We start from the raw sequence: 21,684 nt of genomic DNA, 5'->3' as shown, positions 1-21,684 counted from the left end.
GAACATCTGGAAGTAGTAAAAGGTGTTTTACAGAGGGGTCCCACAAATCTCCAAAGCACCAGGATTAGTTGGTGCCATTGCGACTCTAGGAAGGAACTTATAAATACTGGAGACAACACAGATAGACATTCCAAGATATAAGACAACAGAAAAACACTTACTATCAGCAGTGAAGCACAGACCAGACTGTTTAAGAGTGGACAGGTGAAAAGGTCACAACAGGGAATAGCGGGAGTGTAGCTCATGCTAGCATCACTCCCTCAAGCTAATTAAGTCAGAACAGAGTCCACAAGAATTTCTATGGTGGGATGAGGCCGTGAAAGATAAGGGCATGGCCGTAAATCGGAAAGAGGTTTTAATCTTCACAGCTGCAACAACAAGGCCACGATGGACCAGAAGGGACTGGCATGGGGTCAGACAGAAGATCCTGCAACAGACATGAAGATCAAAAATACACACTTGCACGCAGAAGCGATCACATAAGCACCTCCCCTGTAACACATAAAAACTGGAGAAGATAGTTAGATCGTTGGACTTCTTGCCCCAACGCCAGGGACGACGCATCTGCGTATGCTGACTCCAGCATAGGGGAAGACGATCTCCAGAGCTCTGTATTCTTTCCTGTTAATCTGAATAAATTCTTTTAAACCAACTGGAAGGTGTCCTCTCCGGATTTTGAACAGCGCAATACATATACTCTGTGGGTCCTTCTGATTGATTAATGATGACTTGTTGAAAAATTCCTACAAGAATAAAAAACTTTTTTTTTTACTGAAATTACCATTCGAAGGACCGCTCTGCCTCGCAACATGAAGCGTGTCCATGCACTTGTGCCTGACAATCCTCTTTTCCGCACTACGCTGGAAAAACAAATCAGGTCAACAGGAAGTCGATACCCTCGCAGGTTATGACCACTTGAAAGTCAATGTAATTATTATCATACTTCTGGGGGCGACAACAAGCCTTAAAATGTATTAGAAAGTATGCATAATGAAAGGAAAAATAATCATGTTTAACATTTAACATCTTAATGGACAAACATTTGAATAACACAACTTAACATCACCTCAGTACCAGTTATGCATCTTTAGACCTGCAATGTTTCACCATGAAAATGAGAAATGATCTCCTTCATTTACTCCCTCAAAGATGCAATTCCTTCAGGTCACAGGTATTCTGAGTTGAAAAAACTGTAAATGCTAAAATTCTAAAATGATCCCATTTATTAACGAGCAAAGTAAAGGAATCCAGTCCTGTTAGTGATCTCCTGTCAAGTCACTGATATTCTGAGGTGACAGAACTGTAAATGCAAACATTCGGAAATGATCTCATTTATTGACGAGCAAAGAAAAGGAATCCAGTCATGTCACTGATCTCCTGTCAAGTCACTGATATTCCGAGTTGACAGAACATTAAATGCTAAATTCTGAAATGATGTCACTTATTGACTAGAAAAGGAATCCAATCATGTCAGTGATCTCCTGTCAAGTCACTTTAATTCCGAGTTGACAGAACATTAAATGCTAAATTCTGAAATGATCTCATTTATTGACTAGCAAAGGAATCCAGTCATGTCAAGTCACTGATATTCTGAGTTGACAGAACATTAAATGCTAACATTCTGAAAATATCTCACTTATTATAATATGAATATCGAACTGACATGACTGGATTTCTTTGCTAGTCAATAAGTGAGATCATTTCAGAATTTAGCATTTAATGTTCTGTCAACTCAGAATTTCTTTGACTTGACAGGAGATCACTGACACGACTGGATTCCTTTTCTAGTCAATAAGTGAGATCATTTCAGAATGTTAGCATTTAATGTTCTGTCAACTCGGAATTTCTGTGACATGACTGGAGATCACTGACATGACTGGATTCCTTTTCTTTGCTTGTCAATAAATGAGATCATTTTCCGAATGTTTGCATTTACAGTTCTTTCAACTAAGAATATCTGTGATTTTACAGGAGATCACTAACAGGACTGGATTCCTTTACTTTGCTTGTTAATAAATGGGATCATTTTAGAATTTTAGCATTTACAGTTCTTTCAACTCAGAATACCACTGACCTGAAGGAATTGCATTTTTGAGGGAGTAAATGAAGGAGATCATTTCTCATTTTCATGGTGAAACATTGCAGGTCTATAGATCTATAACTGGTACTGAGGTGATGTTAATTTGTGTTATTCAAACGTTTGTCCATTAAGATGTTAAATGTTAAACATGATTATTTTTCCTTTCATAATGCATACTTTCTAATACATTTTAAGGCATGTTGTCACCCCCAGAAGTATGATAATAATTACGTTGGCTTTCAAGTGGTCATAACCTGCGAGGGTATTGACTTCCTGTTGACCTGATTTGTTTTTCCAGCATAGTGCGGAAAAGAGGACTGTCAGGCACAAGTGGATTGACACGTTTCATGTCGCGAGGCAGAGCGGTCTTTTTATTCTTCTATGTGGAACGAAACACAGTGCTAAGCCAGCGCGCTTTTACGTGAGAAGCAATGAGTCTTTACTGCCGTGAGTGTTAGTTTGAAAACTTGTTTGTATTTTGTTTTTACAACTTCGAGGCAAGCTAAGCAGCCTCGCTCGCCTGATCAGCTAACTAGCCTAGCAACCATGCCGTCATCAGAGGGCAGGCGCTGGCCTGATTGTCCTTCACCTGCTGGACGAGAGGGGGACTGCGGTAGGAAGGAGGTTCAGCGGATGCGTTGCAGGTTCCTGAGTGTGGTCTGCTGGGTGCAGAGTGGGGGCTCTCCTGCTATTCGTCGATGATGTGCCGCGGGGGTGCCTGTGCCAGGGCTGCCGAGTGAGGTTCCTACAGATGACTAAAGGCAAAAGACTACAAATACCTTGTTCTCTTGTTTCTTTTTAGGCTTTATTATTATTTCTTACAGTGTTTTATGTTCTGAAATGTGAGATACCTGAAATTTCATTGAATACACCATTGAAAATAAGAGACTGTGTTTGTGGTGGTATTTATCCTTTTTTGCTGAACAACTGCACAGGTAAATTGAATTCTGTCAAGAAATGGGTAACATTTACGGAAGCGTATTGCATTCACTTGGCAAAAAAAAAAAACCTCCTGTTTTTCGGAGTAATTTTTTCTGTTTTTTGTGGTAATTTTTTTGTGCCTTGTTTTTCGGAGTATTTTTTTTCTGTTTTTTGTGGTAATTTTCCCCCCTTGTTTTTCGGAGTATTTCTTTCTGTTTTTCGCGGTAATGTTTTCGCCTGTTTTTCGGAGTAACTTTTTCTGTTTTTCGTGCAAATTTTTTTCTCCCTGTTTTTCGGAGTAATTTTTTTTTTGTACTGAGATACGATCCCGCGAGAACCGCCAACCTGCAAGTGACTTCCGTCGATCTATGGCGACTCTGCATATACATGCCCCACTTTCTACTGTACCGGGTCAATAAAAGGTAAGGCTACACACAGGGCATGATACTTTTTGTTATGTTTTAGAGTGTATCCTTCTATTTTAAGCCTACTGCTTAATGTAGCAGGTAAGGAACAGACGAACGATGGGCACCATTTCAGTTGTCAGTAGAAGTAAGCTAACAGTTTCCATCATGCTGGACATTGTTGTTACTCGTCTTTCTTTCCGTATATTGACATGGCAAAAGTAGAACGAGCCGTTCGTCATGACGTTAGGTTATACGTTAATATTATAACTTATAGAGACGTAACATGATTATTATAACATAGAAGTTGCTGAACATGCGGCACATAAACATGTAAACAAACGGAACGTTGCGGTAGACTAGTCACTAATTGACGCACCATGACGAGCGTTGTGAGTTGCTGAGTTTACGCGTACATCCAAATGTTTTTCGCAAGTGCAGGGTAAACAGTGAATGTATAGAAAGAAAGGAAGAAATAAATAAGTAATATATGGGGTCCATCTCATTTGCTGTTTCCTATGTATTTAATACATGCATGCATCCCTGAAACATAGTGAGGAAGAATCCTGCATGAAACGTCAATGCACATAATTATATGTAATAGGCCTATGTGTTGAATGTAAAATGTACATTTGTTGCATTTGGTTACTGGTTAAGTACAACAATTTACTAATACCCTATGTTGCAAAGACCCAATCTGGATTTTATTGACTATTTGAATAGTATCATAGTAGTCACAACAATAATACTACTAATGAAAGCCCACTATGAGCTGCTGAGTTTAGTCTTCTATACTATCAGAGTAATTTTATTATTCGGCTTTCATCATAAAAGGACACTACTCAAAACAGTTATGGTGGTAATTTGAGTGAGTATATTTAAATCTTCAATGACAGGTCAGCTTTCAAAGGAGAGAATTTATAGGTCAGCAGTCAATACATGAAACATCCATTTTAAACAAAATTATTTTATGCTTTCATATAATTTGGCAATATTGGTTTTGGCAGTTTATATAGATTATGCATTTTCCCTTAATTTCTGCAGTGCCAGCAATGGCTACATCCTCAACTCCAGGCCTCCCACAAGATGATGGTCTGTGGATATTTCTTCACAACAGAGGTGTTCCCGAGGAGTGTATTCTGAAAATGCAGCAGGATCATGTAAGTCACAGCTACAAAAGCTGTTTTTGCAATGTGTCATCCTGTCCCTTGTGTTATCATCTGCATTAGGCACTTATAATTGGTTGTCCTGGAATTTGGCACAGAAGTAAATAGTCTTGAAGATAACATAGTTTAACCAGTATCATGTCTGATGTATACATTTGTTTTTATTGCAGATTGACAGTTCAGTAATTGGAGAAATAGATGATGCTACCATGGCTTCTTACATTCCAGCCTATGGTGACAGGATTGCCACACGGCGTTTCTGTATGGAAAAAAGGAGAAGAGGTGGAGATGATACAAAAAGACTATCCTTATTTAAAAAATTTAAAAAAAAAATGGGCACGATGAGCAACAAAGACAACGAGCAAGGTTTTGAGGGGGAGAATACAGTGCAACCAACCAATATGCATCTAAAAAGTAATAAGAGAGCCTGGAAGACAACCAGAAAAATAGAATTAGGATGGATACATGACAACAAACAAGTCAGAAAACGCGGTGGTGGAGGAACCAGAGTTCTTGATATTAACAAGAAGGACACTAAAACTGAGATTTTGTCACAAGCTAAAAAACTGTTTTTCCCTAATGGAAATTCAACAATGGGAAAGTGGGAAGAGTTCAGTCATGATATAGTTGACTTTCAGGAAGCACAAGTTCATGAGGATGTTAGTGTGGGAGACTTCTACGAGACACACAAAGTGGGGTTGTTAAGATTTTATTTGTTCACAGAGACTCTGACCAGTGAAGACCCAGAGGAAGAAACAGATATACAGACAGATGAGCAACATGAAAGCACAAAATCTGAACAAGATAAACACATGATGGAAAAAGTCGAGCAGCTGACGCGGAAAGGACATAACGGTGAAAATCAAATAGACTCAGTCGAAGATGAAGAGCAAAGCACCGCCACAATGTCAGCTGTTGTCTCTCCTGCAGCTGTTCAGATTATTGACCTTACTTCTTTGTGTAATACATCAGAAGTCATTTTTGGTCCATTGACAGGAGGGCCGTTTTTAGGTGCTCTTGATGACACATGCATATATGAGCCAATACTTGCAGTAGAAGAGGAACCAATAAACACCCCCACCTACACCTCAACTCCTATTGATGCTGAGACAGCTTCTGCTAGACCACCAAGTCCTGCCAGTGAACTTTTGCATGTGACTGTGAAACTTCACAGAGTTACTCTCTTAGATGAACTGATTGCTCAATTTAAGGATGAAGCAATGATGACATACTCTGTGAAATACAGCTTCATTGATGAAATGGGGGCAGATGCTGATGGTGTGTCCAGGGATGTTTATGCTGCCTTCTGGACAGAGTTCCTAGACTGTGCTGCAGAAGGTGCAGATGTGAGGGTGCCATCACTCTCCCCAAAATGGCAAGAGGAGGAATGGAGGTCTGTTGGCAGGATATTAGCCAAGGGACTGAAGGAACATGGGTATTTTCCATTTCGGCTGGCACAGGCCTTTGTAGCAGCAGTCATATTTGGTGAACACTCTGTTTCACCTGATTTACTGTTTGACTCCCTGATGATGTATCTTAGTCTGAGCGTGATCTCTTGTCTACTGCTTTGCAAGAGGCTGTTGACGGTGATGACAAGGAAGAGCTTCTCGATCTTATGGATCGCATGGGAGTAAGAACAGTACCAACACAAGACAATTTGAGAGCCGTGCTTGTACAGGTTGCCCACAAGCAAATGATCCAGCACCCAAAATATGCTCTGGATAATATTGCGGAGGTTGCAGGACCAATACTCAGGAAGATTTTCCCCAGTGTAGAGGATATGAAAAAACTGTATGAGGACATCAAACCAACAACACGAAAGGTGATTAAGATGATAACAGCTTCTCCTGCTAGTTCCGCAGAGAACCAAAGTCTTGAGATTTTTCCATCAGTACATAAGGGGGTTGGATGAAATAGGTCTCAGGAAGCTGATGAGATTTCTGACTGGGTCTGATGTCATCTGTGTGAAAGAAATTCAAGTCACCTCTTTGGAAGGTCTTGCACGGCGACCAATTGCCCACACTTGTGGCCCAACTGTGGAGCTGCCATCAACTTACAACAGCTACCCCGAGCTTCGAGCTGAAATGGAGGTTATACTGTCCAGCAACACCTTTGCAATGGACATTGCGTAAGAATTGTTATGTGACTTATGACCACATAGACATTTTTCTCATCCCCATCTGTGCCAGCAATGTAGGTTTAGACTGTGTGAATGTGGGATAGAGCATGTAAGGAGAAAATGTGATTAGCTCAGGTGCTGTGCGATGGGTGCAAAATGATTTTATGACATTTCAAGATTTTAATTTTGTTATATCCAGAAACAATAACTTGCTTTGTTTTAAGACACTGTTAGTTATCATCGCATGTAAGGGGAATTTGCTCTAGCTAGCTCAGGTGCTGTGTGAAAAGCAAAAATTGATTTTTTATTTTGGATATTTTCTTTCTATCATATCAAGAAGCAATCAACAATTTACTTTGATTTAAGACACTTTGGTTATCAGTCTAAGATAAGAATGTTTGGACATTAGAAATACTTTCATTATATTTTCACTGTTAAAGCATAATAGAATTCTCTACCTCATGTCAGATGTTAAGGCTTACAGTGTTTATGAATCTGTTGTTAAAGGGTAATTTGAGGTTTTTTTGTTTGTTTTTTTGGCATAACTTTCTTCAAACAGATTGTGTCTCTATGGTTGAGTCAGTCAGGAGTCCTGTTCTTGAGTATGTCCCTTTTGTTATAGGCTACTTGTATTGTAAAATGTTAAAGTTATCAAATGTGTCTAAATTCAAGAAAAATGCATGCCACAATAAAAGACAACCATATGCCTCATTTGCTGAAAGTTTAATGACTGCATTACACCACACATTTAGAGTGACATTTCATTCATATACATAAGAATAGTTGATCTGATCTGTTTACATGTTTGAGAGATGACATGATAATCACCAACAAATTTTAGATACACACATATTTACCAAATTTTGTAATTGGCTGAAAATGACATAAAGTAACTTCATGGGAGAAGGAATAAAAAACCGGAAGGTATATTTCCAAAAAGCTACCTTATACAAGAACTAAATATCAAAAGAAAAAAGGTTTCACTGCATAGTATTAATAGATAGTGTCTATTTGAAATTTAGCATACACACTATTGAGGACAAGTTATAACCTGTTTGATTTATAATTGATAATGGCTGTCCTTTTTGTTGGCTGCTCTATTAAATAATACACCCAAGATTTTCCTTTTTTCACAACATGTAACGTGATGTGATATTTCATGTGCAGCTATTGAACTGCCAGCACTTATTTTGATGTGTAATTTTTCCATACTGAATAGAAAAAGGATAAACAACGCACAAATGGGAAAGGTCCATTAGTAAAGAGTTAACAGTTCTTGCTGTTTAAGCACAATACACTTTACAGTGAAATTCATGGTCCAAAGATTTTCTTCTTTCATATTTGAGCTCGTATGTAAGCACCTAAGAACATGTAAAGCTCAATGGCTTCCTCTGGAGAGGTAGGTGGATGAAGATTGTTTTCTGCCATGGCAAGGCAGCAAATGTCAAACACTGTATCATCACAGGGATAAGGACCTCTCTGAAGGCATTCCTCTTTGCAGGCTTCAATCTTTTGTTGGGATACCTCTTTCAGGTATTCTCTGGCACCAAAAAGTTGGGGTATGGTGTACATTATCACTGGACGCCCACCTGGAGACACAGCATTTTTGCATGGACGAATTCTGTGAGTGTTCCACATGTGAACAACTTCCTGCAGTTCTTTCTAAAGATAAATAAAAATAGAAAGTGAGCAAATCAGTTCACACATTTGCTATACCAACTGCAGTAGATATTATGATCTTTAAGCTTAGCCAGTAGTATAGTATATAATCAGCTCCAACTTAAACATCAGTAATTTTAACTGTATAATACAATTAAAAACATCAAAACATTGACAAGGAACCTTTTATTGCATTTTACTTTCCTTTGAATATAAACTGCTGATAACAATTATGTTTTACTTTAGTAAGGTTTTGAATAAAGTCTACATAGAGTGAGCTCTTTTTCCATTAATATCAGTAGGCTGTGATATTAGTACAACACTAACCCCTTACACAGAGAGATACTACTGCTTTTTGTGAAGTAAAACATTGTATACTTTAACCATTAAGCAGCTGTCACAGTATTATTCTAACATTATTCTGACAACACTATGGGAAAACCCATCATAAACATATTGCAGTTCTTACCTCTATAATTCCAAGACATGTGAACTGAATGAGACTTTTGTCCAAAAAGTCACCAGAAAAGGAGTCTGAGTCTTTTAAATCTTGGAACAGGTTCATCCAGAACTGTGCGTGTTGCCTCCTTGAAAAGCCCCACCAGTTCTCTATTCTTTGGTTGTGATTGCTCGATCCATACAAATAACATCTTTGCGAGAAGTTGTCCAGATGATCGTGTCTCAAGAACATCTGCATTTGTTCAATGTAACAGTTCTCGGTCCCGAGGTCCGAACGAATTCGGGTAGCAGTTCCATTCCTTGCTGACACCTCATCGATGAAGTATTGCGCAATTATTTTGGGATCACTGTTTGTAGAGTAGGCGTGTAGCCATATCACCATTCTTGAAAACCCATCTATTGCACCATTGATGCAGATCCCGTACGGTTTAAGTTTATCATCAAGTCAACATGCCACAGAAAGTTTGGGCCTGGATTCCGGTACATACGCCGCCGAAGTCGATTTCGGTGTCTCAGCTGTACACCGTGCGGATCCAACACTTTCAGCAGTCTCCTGATAGTCTCTTGAGTCACCACGTAGCCAGCTTGAATGCATTTCAAATGCATCATCTTGTATCCGTGCAGCATGCCATATCTGTCCAACTGATCCTGGACAAACATTGCTATGTCTAGGAGATTTGAATAGCCTTTCCTTCTGAACAGCCCCAAAGTTCTCATGTGCCTCCGTAAAGTCGACAAACTAATAGTAATACCATCTATATGACTTAAAGACAGGACTATTTCCCAATGTCTTAAACCCAGATCAAAGTAAAACTCGATTAAACTAAACAAGCCGCTCATTTTTGCTTCATTAAATTAAGCTCGTGATAAAGGAATGAATGTGTCTATTTCTCCAAAAGCAGGGGAAAAAAACTCAGGAAATCAGAAAAAAATAGCCCAAAAAACAAACGGTAGAAATAAATTACTCAGGAAAAAAATTACTCCAAAAAACAAACCAAAAAAATAAGTTACTCAGAAAAACAGAAATAATTACCACTAAAAACAAAGCTAGAAAAAATAAATTACTCAGAAAAACAGAAATAATTACCCCGAAAAACAGGATAAAAAATAAATTACTCAGAAAAACCGAAGTTTTTTTTGTTGCCAAGTGAATACAATACGCTTCCGTAAACATTTCATTGGTTTATCATAACCATACTTATTCCCATAGCCTCTCAGTGATTATTAAAAGAGTGAGAGTCATTAGTTACCCAAGACAGGTTATTTCATTGTGCCATGTCTCTGAAAATATTTGACGCTGGAAGTAGTTCAATGATAGTGGGAGCCGAGGGTGAAAGGGTTAATGTAGCATTTAATGTTCTGTCATCTCAGAATTTCAGTGACTTGACAGGAGATCACTGACATGACTGGATTCCTTTGCTCGTCAATAAGTGAGATCATTTCAGAATTTAGCATTTAATGTTCTGTCAACTTGGAATTTCTGTGACTTGACAGGAGATCACTGACATGACTGGATTCCTTTGCTAGTCAATAAGTGAGATCATTTCAGAATTTAGCATTTAATGTTCTGTCAACTCGGAATTTAAGTGACTTGACTGGAGATCACTGACATTACTGGATTCCTTTTCTAGTCAATAAGTGAGATCATTTTCACAATTTAGCATTTAATGTTCTGTCAACTCGGAATTTCAGGGACTTGACAGGAGATCACTGACATGACTGGATTCCTTTTCTAGTCAATAAGTGAGATCATTTTCAGAATGTTAGCATTAAATTTTCTGTCAACTTGGAATTTTAGTGATTTGACAGGAGATCACTGACATGACTGGATTCCTTTTCTTTGCTAGTCAACAAATGAGATATTTTCCAAATGTTTGCATTTACTGTTCTTTCAACTAAGAATATCTGTGATTTTACAGGAGATCACTAACAGGACTAGATTCCTTTACTTTGCTCGTTAATAAATGGGATCATTTTAAAATTTTAGGATTTGCAGTTCTTTCAACTCAGAATACCTGTTACCTGAAGGAATTGCATTTTTGAGGGAGTAATTGAAGGAGATCATTTCTCATTTTCATGGTGAAACATTGCAGGTCTATAGATGCATAACTGGTACTGAGGTGATGTTAATTTGTGTTATTCAAATGTTTGTCCATTAAGATGTTAAATGTTAAACATGATTATTTCTCCTTTCATTATGCATACTTTCTAATACATTTTAAGGCTTGTTGTCGCCCCCAGAAGTATGATAATAATTACATTGGCTTTCAAGTGGTCATAACCTGCGAGGGTATTGACTTCCTGTTGACCTGATTTGTTTTTTCAGTGTAGTGCGGAAAAGAGGACTGTCAGGCACAAGTGGATGGACACGTTTCATGTCGCGAGGCAGAGCGGTCCTTCAAATGGTAATTTCAGTAAAAAAAAAAAAGTTTTTTATTCTTCTATGTGGAACGAAAGACAGTGCTAAGCCAGCGCGCTTTTACGTGAGAAGCAATGAGTCTTTACTGCCGTGAGTGTGAGTTTGAAAACTTGTTTGTATTTTGTTTTTACAACTTCGAGGCAAGCTAAGTAGCCTCGCTCGCCTGATCAGCTAACTAGCCTAGCAACCATGCCGTCGTCAGAGGGGAGGCGCTGGCCTGATTGTCCTTCACCTGCTGGACGAGAGGGGGACTGCGGTAGGAAGGAGGTTCAGCGGATGCGTTGCAGGTTCCTGAGTGTGGTCTGCTGTGTGCAGAGTGGGGGCTCTCCTGCTATTCGTAGATGATGTGCCGCGGGGGTGCCTGTGCCAGGGATGCCGAGTGAGGTTCCTACAGATGACTAAAGGCGAAAGACCACAAATACCTTGTTCTCTTCTTTCTTTTTAGGCTTTATTATTATTTCTTACAGTGTTTTATGTTCTGAAATGTGAGATACCTGAAATTTCATTTCATACACCCTTGAAAATCAGAGACTGTTTTTGTGGTGGTATTTATCCTATTTTGCTGAACAACTGCACAGGTAAATTGAATTCTGTCAAGAAATGGGTAACATTTCATTGGTTTATCATAACCATACTTATTCCCATAGCCTCTCAGTGATTATTAAAAGAGTGAGAGTCATTAGTTACCCAAGACAGGTTATTTCATTGTGCCATGTCTCTTTGAAAATATTTGACGCTGGAAGTAGTTCAATGATAGTAGGAGCCAAGGGTGAAAGGGTTAATGTAGCATTTAATGTTCTGTCAACTCGGAATTTCTGTGACTTGACAGGAGATCACTGACATGACTGGATTCCTTTTCTAGTCAATAAGTGAGATCATTTCAGAATGTTAGCATTAAATGTTCTGTCAACTCGGAATTTCTGTGACTTGACTGGAGATCACTGTCACGACTGGATTCCTTTGCTAGTCAATAAGTGAGATCATTTCAGAATGTTAGCATTAAATGTTCTGTCAACTCAGAATTTCTGTGACTTGACTGGAGATCACTGACACGACTGGATTCCATGTCTTTGGACTGTGGGAGGAAGCAGGATTACCCCTTGAGAACCCATGTTGACACAGGGCAACAGAACATGCAAACTCTACACACACATGATCGAGCCACGGCTCTAATCCAGAACCTTCTTGCTGTGAGGCGACAGTGCTAACCACTGCAACACTATGCGGCCCTTGATTTGATTTTTGTCGAAAAACATATTGTGTACGTGTGATGTTAATAGGAATACGTTCTGAAAACATTCTTGTAATTTATATTCTGTTGAAAGTGTTCCAGAGAGGAAGATGCTGTACAACAACTCAAATCAACATTCATGTCTTTTAAAGTATTGCAGAAATGCTGACATTTGTAGTGACTTGTGATAGAACAGTATGTGTCAAAGGCCTTTTATTTCAGCTCTGGATGTTTCCACAGCAGTTTTCAAAATGGGAGCCACCTGCAGACCCACAGATGAAATTGATGATACAAGTTTTTCTAGTTGTCCCCATAATGAGTCTCACCATCAGCCTGTTAGCATCCTTGTCCATAAATGTTAAGCTACAGGATATTTTTATATGAGGATAGATATTTAGCATGATGGAAGTTGCTTTCAACCTTTGGCTGCAAGGGCATCCAAAACATGTGCCCAGTCAGGCAGGGTCTGCATGCCAAAACTAAGGGGGAAGCCTCCCTCTCCTTGCTCCAACGCTAGTTGTGATGTCAGCTTGGCATCATAGTGCTCCAGTCAGAGCAGATCCAGACACTGACAGCTTCAGTCTGTGGGGAGAGGCTAAGTCCACACACTTCTCTGACCCTACTGCCCTTCTGTATGTTGTTTACCTTCAGGTCTTCAGCACCTGCTCAAAAAGAGAGGAGGAAAAAAAAGTCTGTGCATTCGTCTTCCAGTCAGGAATCAGAAATTGACACTGCTGGGGCTAGGAATATGTCAGCCAGACTTTATGGGCCCTGTGGGGCTGCCAAAAATCAACTGGACCTTGACCAAGGCTTGAGCAGGTTCTCTGGGTCAAATGGACCTAGATTCATCCACAGCTTTGCCAATAAAATAAGAACAGTTATATCATAAGTTCCTGCTCTGAAAAAAATACTCAATTTGAGTTTTTATGATGGTGCATAATGAATGAGTTTCAGGTAGGTCAGCATTTGAATTAACTTCAGCTCCAATCAAACCTTTTATTTCAATGATAGAATGAAAAGAAAATTAGCAATGTTAGTATTCTTGATGTGAACCACATGGTGCACAAATTCTTGAGTGAACAGGACTACATTGAGATGCTCTTTTAACTTAGCTTAGAGTGAATGTGTCTTTTTCATTTGATTGATTTGATGGAATTATTTGTATGTTGTTCAAAAATGTTGCTTCACCTCAGTTTAGTATGAATGGTTTCCTTCTCATTTAATAGATTTGAAATCATATTGTATTTTGTCCAACAATATGATGTTGAAATATAAATTTAGTAATATAATTCATATTTAAATACATTTTCCCTTTTGAGCTGGAGGTTAAAAGGGCATTTACAGGAAATATTCTTTGTCACAGGAAATTCATTGCATGAAGTCTCTTCTTGGTGAGCATGTGTGCAGACGGAATGATGGAAAAACATGTCACATTATGTTAATTATTGTGCTTATGTGGTTGATGAATCTGTAATTTGTCCCTTGCTCTGTAAAACCTGTTTATCATTAAAACAAGGGTGGTGGGGGTGACAGATTTTACCATAATATTTTTAGAGGCCTCACAAAATATTTTTTCACTCATCATTTTCATCAATATATCATACATATAGGTTTGTGAATTACAGGTAGATCTACATGTGTCTGTTTTAGGTTATGCTCCATGACACACCCAACTATGCCAATCCATTTTTTTCAGGAATGCTGTTGAGGTCCACATTTTGGCTGTTCATTGTACAATCCGCTATTGGTTTTTTTTTTACAGTTTTTACTCTTAAAATATCTTCATCCTAATGTAAAGTAATGTATTTGTTACACTTATCAGAATGAAGGCACTTTCACTCTTTGTGCATCATACTTTATTCCTGTATGGAATATAAGAATACAGTTTACGGTCACAGGTTCTCTTCTCAAGTGCACACTTGACCTCGCTCATCTCGTACTGACTTCTTCTCTACTCATATCACTCATATCACCTGTACTGCAACACATCCTCATTTCAAACTACAAACAATACACAATAGAACATACATTGAGAATCAAATACATCAGAAACAATGTTACGTACTCAAATACATGGCTGTTACTTTCACAGGGTTAACAGGTGATACATAAAATTAACTGTCATTAAAACGCTGACACAATACCTCTGTATATTCACCATTACCACTGTGTTTGCTCTTTTTAACCTCTATGAGTTATGTCTATGAACTTACTTTATTTAACTAATTAACTGCATTTTAAACCACATGTCTTATAATATTTTCACTCTTCTTCCACAGAAATAGTACTACAACCATAAGCATACAGTCTGGTATAACACTCATTAATTACCCTGACATGCTTTGTTAATGTTAGCTGATGGGACGTAACTCCGGCCTGGCCGTAGCATATTAGCAACAAGTATCGACGATTAGCATGAGCACGTTAATGCTAAATTCACCAGAGACATACAACATACTCACTCGATTCGTCGTCTCTTACACAGTTTCGTCTCACGCTCATATTCAACCACACGCATCTACGGACATTAGCTTTCACTCATTTTAGCTCACACACGGCTTATTAGCTTCATATTTACCCGTGGCAATGTTGCTAATGGCGCCCGTCATTTCAGATGCCCTGCGGTCGGATCCCCGCACACACACATACACACACACGTCTATAAACACAGCCCGATTTAGTCGCTCAATGTCACGGTTCTGAACTGAAGCTCTACCAAAATATACAACTGCTTATCACAAGGGTTATTGTCAGCTTACCTGTATGGAATATAAGAATACAGTTTACGGTCACAGGTTCTCTTCTCAAGTGCACACTTGACCTCGCTCATCTCTACTGACTTCTCCTCTACTAGCGCCAGCTACCGATACCCAGTCTAGTGTGAAGCTTAGAGCGCCCTCTGCTGACCAAACCGATTCAAGCAGGAATAACACACATACAAAGCACATTCATTCAAAATACCCTGTGATTAAAGAATTTAAGCAGTATTACAGTAATTTTATCAGACCTTAGCTCTAACACAGATCAAAATTTAAAGGGGGCCAAATACTTTACTGTCTTTTCAAACGCTATATACCTCATATTGTTTGGGTAGAATGTACAAAATATCAGCAAATATAATAATTTTACAAAAATAGAAAAAAACGGGATGCATCTTTACAATGCTGTGCTAAGATGCTAATGGACAATTACATTGTGTTTCTTGTACCTAGAAAATTTTGAATGATTGCATTTGCATTATACATTCGTATGATCTTTATTTTAGATGTATTCTTGTGAAATTGCTTACCTAGCCAATATCTACAGCTAAATGTGGGTTAGCTTGTTAACATTACGCCACAGTAAAGAGGCTGACTTAAAGACCAACTTAAAAGCCAGACTTTCAAACAACCTTTTATTTCGTTATTCTACTATTTCATGTTATACAAGATAACTTTTTTTTCTGGTGTCACTTTTATTTGCAGATTATTTAGTATCAGGACACCTTAGCAAAGATAAAATGACTTATTGAACTTAACATTAAGCTCTATTTTCATCCTGTCACAGACTTTAACTGTGACACGATGCTATGGAAAATATAAGGTTAAGTAAATAAAAACGGAGTTCCGTGCTTTTGGCCAGTCAGCTGATCAGCGGCTCTCCCCCAAAATCCACAGCACCCATTGGTGAAATTCGCCACAAATTGCAATGTCACCTAAAGTTATATCAACAAAGAAACTGAAAATTCACTGTTCTGGCATGAACCTTTGCTACAAACAGTGAATCCATCCCCGCTAGAGATATCAACAATAGCCTCTTCTTAGATTAGGCCTTGTCCCACATGGCAAACGCTCTAGTCATATAAGTTTCTGTGTACACGATTTAACTATTTGGCCTACCAATTTCTTTCGCTGGATGGCCAGACTTCTATATTTTCCCTGTGTGTTGAGGAAAACACAGTATAGCCTGGCCCGAGACCCTTTCGTCTGGATGCCCATGGATGTGAAACCTGGTTGTTAACAAAGCCCTACCCACAATGGTGGCTAGTGGAAAATATTTTTGGTGGGGCTGAGGTGACAATACATTTCTCTGCCTTGTCCATTATAAGAATTCAAATCAACAGTCAGGCTATCTCAATTCAGCAATAATGATTTAATCTCCTTAAAATTGCAAGTTAACAATTTTCAGTTGTATACAGTTCCATACAAGCTTTAGAAATGGATAATATAGTTTTCTAGTTTGTGAGAGGACTTTACAGCAAGATTTTCAGCTGAACCTATGCAAACCAACAGAACAAAGTAACTACTATGTGTCTGTGTTAGAGATTGAGTGAGTAAGTGAAAGAAAGAAGAGTGCACTTGTGTTTCACATGGTGACTGTAATATGATCAATGAATAGAGGAGACCGCCGATTTTTATTTGTAGAGGAACTTTGCTCGTCTGTCTCTGATTGACAAATTTCTTGATGACTCTGATGTTGAAATCAGGGATGTCCCGTGTCAGTTTTTTCTCTACGGAGTGCATAGCCAGCGCATTAAGGTGATCTTGTGCCGTGCTGTTCCTAAGTTTTTATCCTTTTTAAAGTGGAAAAGCACCTCTGACGCTGACGTGGTCACTGGTGTAGTGATGGGGATGTTGAGAAGAGTCACAGTTTCTGTGAATGTATCTAGAAGTTTATTTTCCAACAAAACCTGAAAGAGGACCAGTGCACAGCTGCAATTCTGGAACTCCTCGTTACTGTAGATCAAGGAAAGCTTGGTTGTAAGTCTGGCCTTGTCCAGTAAGGGATAGACTTCCACTGTGGTATCCAGCACTGAATCTGGGAACTTCCTGTTGTGTTGTGGGAATAAGTCTCCTTGAAACAGAGTGGCACTGACCAGGTGCTTGGTGAAGGAAAACCTCTCCTTGGCATGGCACATGATGGTGTCACATACCAATGACATAAGTAATGTAAAAGCTAAGAATTACATTGTTCACAATTTATTTCAAACAAGGTAAGGTGAAGGTAAAGTGCTTCATCATTCATGTTAGTGTACAACAAAATTGCATGGTCTGATGGTGGGATAGGCTGTAGTTTTTTCCTAACATCTTAAATTGTGCAATTAGAAAATACTGCTTACTCAGCATACTGACATCATAAAATGACAATGTATATTCAGGCGGTAGCACTATTTCAAACAATGTTGTTATTCTTTCTATCCACTAGATGGCAGCTGTGAGTACTTACTGCCAGGGCCAAATTGTGTTTTCTCTCATTACCCAATGTGCTACGCTTCTTTGGTGGTGGCTCCTGTCCAGGTCCCATGTACTCCTGATCGTCAACCCTTCCTGATAATACAGAGTCAATTGAGAAGTTTCAAAATTAATTTCTTAAAATTGTCTTATACATATTCTATTAGCCCAGGACTGTCTTAAATTACTGTCACTGTGTTTGAGCATTTTTAGTTTCATCACAAAATTTTATTGTTTTAATGAGATAAACATAACATGCTACTGTTCTCCCTGTGCCTGTGTGGGTTTTCTCCGTGTACTCCGGCTTCTTCTCACCGTCCAAAGATATGCAATTGAGGACTAGGCTAATTGTATACTTTAAATTAACCGTAGGTGTGAATGGTTGTCTGTCTCTTTATGTTGGCCCTGCGATGGACTGGCAACCTGTTCAGAGTGTACCCTGCCTCTTGCCTGTAGCCACTGGGATAGTCTCCAGCTGCCCCACGACCCTTAACAGGAATAAGCAGAAGAAAATAGATGGATAAAAGGCTACATAGCCTGTTCAAAGAGATTTCATTCACATAACACTGTGCACATCTTACCTGGTAGTCTACATGCTGTTAATGAATCTCTGGATGATTCCTGAGATGTAGACAGAATCAATGTTTCTCTTCTGTAGCTGGTTATACAGCATGTCTACATGTGGTATGATTTTGTGAAAGAGGGCCAGGAAAAAACAGTCTCATCTTACAGCATTCTCACAAAGCCACAAGCCTCTCTCTTCGTATGGCCGTCAAACTCATTTAGGTTCCGGATTATTTCAAAACACAAATTTCTGCTGCTTCCTGCTTTCCTGTACATAATTGGTTATTTTGTTGCAGTGCTGAGGTGATCTGACTAAGCACCCTGTGAAAGAATCAATATGAGTCTGTCAGTGGAAATTCAATGGTAAATGAATAATAGCAGGTGGGAAATGTAGTTTAAATGATTCGTATTGCAAGTGGCCCCACAATAGTTCACTGTAAAGCCTGAAGAGTAAAGTCAACTCAAATAGTTTGAGGAAACTGATTGCCTTGAACCATTTAAGTTTATCAACTTGAATCCTTTAAGTGGAAATAAGTTCTTAAATTGAATTTTATCGACAAGTATTTATAGGCTTACTTAATCTAATAAATGAATTGTACTGACTCCATTCTTTATACTGAACTTAAACCATATTCATTATCTAAACTCATTTCTAATAATTTTATTAACTCATTAAAATGATCTATGTAGCATGTATATGAATTAAGTCAGACTAACTTGGGTTGTGTTATGACAACTCAATATGTTATCACACCTACTCAAATAATTTAAGGAAACTGATTGCCTTGAACCGTTTAAGTTGCATTAACTCAATACAAAATAGTTAGATGCAATGAATTAACTAAAACAAGCTCTTTTAAGCACAAATTGGCAAATTCCACAGCTGCGAAACAGAAAAATACATTACTGATAAAATTATCAGTGCTTACAAACATTTGCAATGAAAGGAATCATCAAATCGTGCCAACACTTCAGCTTTGGGAGCTCTGCTGTCATCATTTATAGCCTGATTGATACAAGAGTTAACTATGCCCTATAGTCAATAGGACATGCCATCTAAGTAAACTGACGATAGTAGAATTGAGTCCAAATTTTCATATATAGACATCTGCATATGAGATGATGTTGGGATCTAAACAGTGAGTTCAGTGCCCTGGAAGCTCAAGTGTTGGTGAAGGATACAGCAGACAAGGAATATCATTGTTCCGTCCTTGAGTCTATTAGCTATAGCAACAGATTGTGTGTTTCCTATTTACCCAAATGGTCGAATACAGGCTGTATTCAGCAGAAAAATCAAAGTGGATCACCTACCATTTGGAACAATAGAATTGAAAACGCTCATGGCTTTGGCCTTTTGTGCCAAATTGTGCCAAAGGGATTATTTTCTACCGCTGATGAAAACTGGCTCCAAATTACAATAAATTTTAATTTTAGTTGTCTACTACTAACTAGTGGAGCTTTTGGATATGAAATGTACCTTGTGCATCATCATTTTTTATTTTACATTCTGCAATTATATGTCTATATGCAATACAGAATAATGAAAAATAACAGGAACTTCTACTTTTTTGGCTCCACAGGGAGTATATTTATTTTCAGAAAAGTGCAAACATAGAAACAAACAACCATTCTGTGCAAACAATGTAAAATAAAGTAAGAGTGCAACAAATATAAAATTAAAAAACAATATATAACAATATGAAACACAGCAAACACAATTAGAGCAAATTAAATCTAAGTAAGGAGTGCAACAAATTTAACTATTTACAATCTGCAATAAGGGGATGGAATGGCTTTCCAGCAGCAGTTCTTTTGGAACTTCTTCTCCCTCCTCACTGCTGCATGAAAGAAGGAGTACAGATGTTGAAAGCAACATATTTAGAAGACTGATGATTCACATAAATTTCTACATAGAATAAGACATATAAATACATAATTGAAGCAGTAAAGAGTGTATTATTCATTTTAGAGACCAAAACTACACAATTGATCTGTACACATACCTTGATATAAGCGGTGACACCTCTCTTGCAGGCAAGGGTTGGGGTGGGGTGACTGGTGCAGGGAGTGCTGGAGGTGTGAAAACCCCCGATGGACCTGGACACTCCTCACTCCCTTCTTCTTGGAGGCTAAGAAAATGGTGAAAAATTACTATGTAGAACAAAAATAAATAATAACATTTGTACATTTCAACAAAGGACGGAAAAGGTGCATAAATATGTAGCCATGATCTCTACTATAATTTAACATTTGTATTTACAGATACAATGCAATATCTGAAAACAAAGTTAGCCAAAAATAAACAAATATGGTAAAATAATACTCAATACTATTGAATTGCCAAGCTTACTACTGTGTTTACTGCTACTACTACTGTGTTTACTGCTACTACTACTGTGTTTACTGCTACTCCGACTACTACCACTGTGTTTACAGGTGTATGACAAACCGGGGGGTTTGGTTTTCCATGAAAATAAAAATTCACACAATTTACACAACACTGAGCTTATAGATGTATGCAAATACCGGTACTCACTCGTAAACGGGGTCCACGCGACTCGTAAACAGAGCCTCCTCCACAGAACCGGCGTCATTGCTGCTGTCGGAGTCCGACGAATCCTCTATGTCAACGTCGGACCCCCGCTGTATCTCAAAGAGGATGTCAGCCATGTCCCTCTTGGTGTTAAAAGTTTTTTTTTTTTCATGGTTGAAATGTTTTTTTTTTTATTTTTTTTTATAAGCGCTTCAGTGGCTAGCGGTTCGGAGGAGATCCCGAGTGTGCAGGGTGCAGTTCAGCAGTCTGCCTTCGTCTGTGGGGCGCTGCGCGTAAAAGACGGCGAGAGCGCATAGTTTGCACAGGTTTTACGCTCAAAGTTTTACGTAGCTGGGATTTGTAGTTCTTGGAATTGTAGGTGTCGATCGATATTCTAGCTTCTCCCCTTTCCAAAGACTACAAACACTGCCGTAAAGAAGAAGTCTACGCGACACTATTCAACTTTGATTCCGCAGTGGTCGCAAAATTTAAATGTCCCGAGTTCGTACTGAAACAGAATAAAAATCACCATAAAAAGGTAACGTATGCACTAAAACAGACACCCGACCCTGTTTTGTGAGCACTTAAATTTGATTTAGAATTGAAAGTAAACATTGCCGTCAAATTTCAATACATTTTTACAGCGCCCAAGTTTGGGCCCGCCGGCGGGCCGATCGGGCTCTAAGGGTTAACTCTCACAATGTAATCTATGAAATGGATCCACTTCAGGCAGTACCTTTGATAATCCACTAGAGGGCAGGAAGCGTACAAATATACTGCATTAAAAAAGTGTTGAAAGTGATATGTTTGTGTTTAAAAAAAAACTGTTAAATGGCTCTATATTGTTACAGCAATCAGTGAAATAGTGTTTGGTCAGTAACTGGGGACTCCTCCCTGCTATATTCTCTCTCACTCCTGT

At 38.5% G+C, this 21,684-nt stretch overlaps 2 pseudogenes across 1 annotated transcript; one reads left to right on the top strand and one right to left on the bottom strand.

Annotated features, from left to right (window-relative positions):
- The first annotated feature begins 1,985 nt into the window (after positions 1-1,985).
- LOC147242699 (uncharacterized) lies at positions 1,986-7,426 on the top strand (annotated as a pseudogene). The gene is made up of 3 exons (XR_015110688.1): positions 1,986-3,423; positions 4,450-4,565; positions 4,742-7,426. The product of XR_015110688.1 is annotated as an uncharacterized LOC147242699 (transcript).
- A 1,357-nt stretch (positions 7,427-8,783) lies between these two features.
- Positions 8,784-10,046, bottom strand: LOC147242698 (uncharacterized; annotated as a pseudogene).
- Positions 10,047-21,684: the final 11,638 nt, after the last annotated feature.

The sequence above is a fragment of the Aulostomus chinensis genome, chromosome 20 (assembly GCF_037954235.1).
Source record: "Aulostomus chinensis isolate RoL2024-O1b breed Wild chromosome 20, RoL_Achi_v1.0, whole genome shotgun sequence".
In the NCBI taxonomy this organism is placed as follows: domain Eukaryota; kingdom Metazoa; phylum Chordata; class Actinopteri; order Syngnathiformes; family Aulostomidae; genus Aulostomus; species Aulostomus chinensis.
The sequence above is the reverse complement of the archived record's forward strand: the minus strand, read 5'-3'. Positions and strand labels throughout refer to the sequence as shown.